Source organism: Cyanistes caeruleus, chromosome 13, assembly GCF_971803275.1.
Source record: "Cyanistes caeruleus chromosome 13, bCyaCae1.hap1.1, whole genome shotgun sequence".
Classification (NCBI taxonomy): Eukaryota; Metazoa; Chordata; class Aves; order Passeriformes; family Paridae; genus Cyanistes; species Cyanistes caeruleus.
Genome location: NC_141713.1, coordinates 6,717,955 through 6,724,249, shown reverse-complemented (window position 1 = coordinate 6,724,249; position 6,295 = coordinate 6,717,955). Strand labels below are relative to the sequence as shown.

At 49.3% G+C, this 6,295-nt stretch overlaps 1 long non-coding RNA gene across 1 annotated transcript; it reads right to left on the bottom strand.

Moving 5' to 3' along the window:
* Positions 1-3,667: 3,667 nt before the first annotated feature.
* On the bottom strand, positions 3,668-6,209 carry LOC147650673 (uncharacterized). The gene is made up of 2 exons (XR_015275990.1): positions 5,841-6,209; positions 3,668-4,863 (listed from the first exon to the last, which is right to left on the bottom strand). It is a non-coding gene; the product is annotated as an uncharacterized LOC147650673 (long non-coding RNA).
* Positions 6,210-6,295: the final 86 nt, after the last annotated feature.

The following is a 6,295-nucleotide window of genomic DNA, read 5'->3' as shown; positions in this document are numbered from 1 at the left end:
TCTCAGATTCAAGGCATCACAGAAAACTGGCCACTGATGGATAAATTAGAGTTTTAGAAGCACTTTTGGGCTTTTTCTTTTCCCTCTGAAACCTCTGAGAAGGAAGTCTGGGTCTAAAACACAGACATTTAAATTCCAGGCAGCTGGCCAAAATCTGTGTCTTCTCTCAGACTGTGAGCACTGGGAAGCTTCACACTGGGTCAGCAACAGCCCTGCTTGGAGCCCCACGTGGATGAGCTGGGACCAGCTCTGCAGCTGTCCTTAGAAAGCTGAGACCTTGTGATGTTTGCCATTTGTCACATCCTTGAGCTTCAACACTGGAGTCAGCTGAGTCCAACGCTGGTGCTTGCAGGATGGCCCTATTTAGTTGTGTCTCATGGTGTGACGACATCTCTCCTTCAAACAGGCTGCTGGGTCTCCCAGTCCTACCAGTCCACAGGCCAAAGAACAGCAGGAGGATGGCAGCTCTGGCACCTTACATTTCATCCTTCACCACAGGAAGGTAATGCTGGAGAAAGGTTCCTTGGACCACCTCTAAGGAAAACAGGGATACCCATGCATCCACCTGCATTGGACAGGAAGACCTGACCTCATGCAGCTCACTGAAAAGGGCTTGGTTTGTGCCATCTCCAGAAGAGATGCAATACCTCTGCATTTGGCCTACCCTGATTTCTGATTTCTGTGACTGTGGACACCTGCAATGGGTGCCTTCCTCCAAAACCTGCTCCCAGCACCCTCCTCACCACACACCATGGAGATGCAGTGCTTGGGAGCAGGCCAGCTGCAGGTGAGCAGGTACAAGGGCACAGTCACCACTTGCACCACTGGAGAAATAAATCTGCTGTCAGTGAACTACAGACAGTCAGAAAATCTCCAAGGTTTTTCTCAAAGAGACATGATGGGGGTCATGGGATACAGAGCACACTCACAGCAAATGGGAGGCTATTCAGAGCCAGACAGACAGGCCTGGGGATTAAAACTGGGGTGGGTAAGGCACAGCAATCCCTGGAATAAATGATCAGGGCCTACAGCTCCATCATCTGCAGCTATGTCCTTTGTCAGGAGAACCATTTTTACTTCTAGTTGCCCAAAAGTTTGTGCCAGATCAGGACTGACATCCCTCTGAAGTAGAATGGTCCTGAAGGCAGAAGAGGTTTAGGATACTCCTATGTTTCTCTTCACCACTCTGGAGCTGCTGAAAATTGCCTCAGTGCCAAGAAAACTCTTCCCTTTACTGCAGCTCTAAGTCACTTGTTCCAAAATTCCTTTAATCTCCAGTGATTTTTTGGCTATGTTTGGAGAGCATTGTTTGGAATCAGCAATGATCCTTGTTAATTAACATTTTTTAGGTGTAAGGGACGTGGGCGTTGTTTAACCCATTTGGAATGTTTCCAGAGTTACTGGAAGTAGGGTGTGCAACCAGCAAAACGGGGTCCCTGTTGGCACTGCCCATGAGGTGCACATTGTCCCAGGCTCCTGAGGGGGGTGTGGATGCCCAGGTGCACAGAGCAGCCACAGGCACTAAGCCAGGACAAAGAATCATGGAATAGCTTGTGTTGAAAGAGACCTTTAAAGATCACCCAGTCCAGCAGATCCTGCCATGAGCAGGGACATCTTCCCCTAGACCAGGCTGGTCAGGTGAGCTGCTTTGGACCAGGCAGGGGAGAAAGAGACATTAAAACAGGATGGGGGCTTGAAAGCAATGGGGATCTCTACAGTGCTGGCACAGCTGGCAGCTGGGGCCAGTGTCTTGGTGAAATGCTTGGCAGACTCGTTCTGCAAACAGCTCTGCTGGCTCCAGATTGAAGGGGTGCTTTGATACTCCAAGGAGAAGACGCTGAAACAAGGACACAGAGCTCTGCCTGGCTGCCTGCAGCTCTGCAGGAAGCTGGCAGGACTGAGGGAGGGAAGGAGAGACAATGTCCTTACATGCACAGGCACTGCACATGGTGGGACCCCTTTTGTGCCTGAACACCAGGTTGGAATGAACTGGGGGACATTTTCCACCATCCTCCTCTTTACTTTGTGTTTCTATAGAGGGATCAGTTATCCTGGGCAAGGTGTGTGTTTTTGATCTTTCTAACTCTTCTATTCCCATTTGTAGTACTTGCTATAAGATCTCAGTTACCTTTTAATCTTGCCACACCTCAGCGAGTCAGAGAGCTGCCAGGGTAGGATCTGATTCCAGTGTTAGGCTGGAATGATTTGCTTTGAAACTGAAAACAAAATCACTGACCACTTGCAAGTGAAATAAAACAAGTCTTTGACAACTACATTTTTATTTTGAGTTGCTTAGATGGATTTCAGCACAGAGAAAGTCTCTGGGATACCCCATCACATTATGTGCCAAATTTGGACTTGGTCCAGTGAGGATTTTTGATGATTTTTGATCTTCTTCCCTGTATTTTTCAGGATCATGCACGCATGGCCATTGTCCTGGGGATGGGATACAGTTCCCTCTGAATGCCTAATTAAGCCCCGATTAGCATTTCTTCTAGGAGCAGATGCAGCTTTTCCAACCCAGCAAACAATGCCATCTGTTGTTCCCTGGCTGGAAGTTCCATCCCAAAGTGTGCTCTGCTTCTATATTTAATTGTGACGTTTCCTGCTGCCAAAAAAGTGAAGTTGTTTAAATTTGGCATCAGGAGAAAAGGCGGAGAGGGAGAGAGATTGGATTTACATTGTTACTGCAGAGAATGCTAAATTGGTTCGGTCTGACTGGCAGCTCTTCAGCTCACCCTCCTGTGCAGGACAAACCCAAAGGGTGAAACCTTCCATCAAGACTCCCCCGGCCACTTTTCACCCTCCCCTCGATGTCAGGGCTGCCTCTGCAGGGAGTCTTCAGCAGCTTTTCCTGCCTTTGCTACCACCAGTTCCCTGGAGAGCTGAATTCGGGGTGATAGCAAGGTCCTCAGGCACTGGCACTCAGCATTGTTCTGTGACCTTCTCTAGAGACTTTTGGCACTCACAAGAGAGGAAAAGTGTTCACAACCAACCTTGTCTCTGTTCCTGGCCCCGGGGAAAATGCTGAATTTGCATGGCCTTGACCAAGCTGCCATGATTGGCGAGGAAGCCAATTGGAGAACTGATTTTTGGGCATCTGTCAACTGGCTTCTGGCTGGAGACCCACTAAACTAATTTCACACAGACCACTTAGCAGCCACTAGCCGGCTGTGGCATGACTTGTGATGGACTGCAAACAGTGACCTAGATGGGAAAACACTGATTTTATTATTTAACCCAGTAGAGAGCAGAGGGTTGTAGGATGGGAATGTTCAGGGAAAAACAGAAATAGATGCAAGGAAGTGAACGCGGTTTGTGGGCCAGATTTTATCCCTCCTACTTCAATGAACATCACCTACTTAGTCAGCTACATCAGGAGATCCAGCTTCATGATATAAATGGGCAAAGCCAGCTAGTGAATTCTGGCTAGGTTAAATCTTTTGACTCTCAATTTTTGGGAAAGTGAGGATTTAATGGGAATGAGGCAATTAGTGCTGATTTCTGTAACAAATAGAATAGGTTTCTGTAGTCAAATCAAACATTTAACTTTGCAAATGTTTACATTTTCCATCATAATAAATGTTATGCTAAACAAATATAGCCAAAGGGTAAATGCTATTATTTAAAACTTTGGGTTTGGGGTTTTTTTCCTCAATTTTAAAAAAAAAAAATTAACTCTGATGGTTCATGATGAAGGAAGGGATCTCAATCAGCAGTTTTTTAATTTATTCTCACAATGCCAACATGTTGAAGAATCCTGTCTCCCCGGCTGGCTGACATCAGCTATGCATCACGTACATCAAACCATGGGCCAATGCAGGGCATGTGTCGTTTAATAATGCAGGAGAGTTTCCCCTATACACTGAAATCATAACCACAGCACTAGTCCCTCAAAAACCCTCAGGGATGCTTGAGGCCAATACCATATGTAAGGAGCTGGTATTAACATTCATCATAAATTAAGCTTCTTTCCCCTACATACGCCTCATTCTTAAATCCTCTTTAAGAAGAGATTTAAAAACATTTTTAAATGTCTGCCAGATTATTATTTTTTTTTTCTGTTTCTGTTAAGCATTCCTATTGTGCTGCCCCTGCCTTTTCAGATGTCTGGCTCTGCATCTCCTTCACGGCAAGGAGGTGGTTGCCAGTCTGTGTGTCTGGTGTGCCCATCACTGCCATACCTGGCCTTCTGCTGCTGCCTCGGAACAAAAGCAAAATCCTAATCCTAACAAAAAGCAAATATCTTAATCCCATCAGCATCTTAACATCAGATGCGTGCATTGCTACAGCACAGGATGTTTCCTGCAGAGTTTCCTGGGACTACCCTGTTTAGCTCTGCCCCAAAGAAGTGAGTTACAGCTCAGAAGCTGGTGGGAGCAGATTACTGATAGACATGGTTTTGAAGTGTCTTTCCAGGAGGAGCTTTGCAGGGAGCTCTCCTGAGCTTTGTGTGCATCCAGGACAGGCAGCTGCCAGAATTCTGCCTGCCAGGTTGCAGACGACAGTCTGGATTCACACACAGCTTGCTGGGACAGCATTTGGCTTTTGTAGTAACACTCTGACAATGGTTTGGAATTAAGAAACGTGACCTTGCTTTTCTCCCCAGCTCCTTCATACTCGGGAACTGCTGGGTGGAACACAGCAGGAATAGGGAAAACCAATTTTGTCTTTTATGTTTTTGTTGTTTTACAGATGTATTCAGGATGCCACCACACCCACATATTGCACAAACCCCTGCTGTCTTCCTGAGCAGCTCATTAAAGTTATTAGCAGGCTCCCGGGCAATTTTCAGCCTCCTCAAGAGTAGCTGGGCTTGTGGTTGGGAAGGCAGCAGCACCCTAAGAGTTAAATTGCAATGACCTGGAACAACACAGATCAAAAGAAAAAGGAATTCAATACAGTTCAACATCTTCAGTGTACTTTGTTATTTACCATGCAGAGCTTGTGCCAGCTGTAGCTGACCTGTCTCAAGCTGTGAAGAAAGGACTGCATTTTATACTTATTGGAACTTTTGTTTCACTATATCCCCATAGCAGCAACCCTCCAACCTCCTCCCATGCCCATACCATGCAAAACTGGTCATGCATGACAAGCAGTCATGCATGTCACCAGGACAAGCAGTGGTAGTAGCTTCAGTGGGGAAACTGGGGAGATTTCCTTTACTAGGTTGGAAAGAGCAGCCCTCAAATAGTGCATCCCTGAGTGTTTCAGCACACTTTGGATATTCCCCCCCAGCCATTATCTCGGGAGATACACTTAGCAGAGCTGTTAGTTTTTCGCTTGACTCTTATTACTGAACATTTGTGTCTGTGTATGGGGAGTAGGGCCCTGGAGAGATGGGGTCGTGGGAGAAGGCAGTGAGCAGCTCTTCCCTGCCTCTTCTGTGTATTTAAAATTTGTGAAACCAAAGAAAGCTTCCAGCTTCTTTTTTTCCTGGTATATGAAGTGTTCCACAAACCCCAGGGATAGTCACTCGGTGAAATGATTCCACAGGGCAGGTCCGCAGTTACCTGCTGTGCCTCACTCCAGAGCCGGGGTTGGAAAACACGGCTGGGATCAGAGGCACTGCTGTTTCCAGCTGCTCTCGTGTTATACGAAAATGTTATTGCTTTGAAAAATGTTATTGTTTCTAAATGAGCAGGCTATTTTTTCCAGCCTCAGCCCACACCGTTGCTGAAGGCAGCACTGCCACGTCCCCCCCCGCTCCTCGCAGCTGAGGGCAGCGGCCCGCGGGTGGTGCCCGCGCAGGGCACGGCCCCCGGCCGGTCTCCGTGCGACCCCAGCTCCGCAGCTCCTGCAGCCAGCGGGCCCTGCTGACCTTCACATCCCCCACGCACCCGAATTCTGCTGAGGCCGGCCATTTCACAAATCTGCCTGAATTTTAGCCGGCTTGTGCTGACTTTCCCTGTCCCGCCGCAGGCGCGGGCGTGCGCTGGGTGAGTGACAGGCAGGGACATCGCTCCGCGGGGCGCCCGTCCTGTGGGACAGCCGGGACGGGGCCGGCCGGGCAGGACCCCGCCGAGCGCTGACTGCGGGGGCAAAGGCCGGGGCAGAAGGGGGCGGGTTCGCGCCAGGGCTGGCCGCACTGGGGGCCGAAGCGCAGCGCGGGCCGTTCCCCGGGGAGCCCCGGAGCAGCCGGTGCGGGGCCCGGGCCGAGCGGCCGCGGCTCGGCGGGGCCGGCCCGGCGGAAGGCGGCCCTCACCCCCGGGGACCGACGCTCCGCCTCGCCCCGCCCACAACCGCCGTTCTGCGCACCTATTGGTCAATTCCCTGAAGGGGGCGTAGCGTAAAG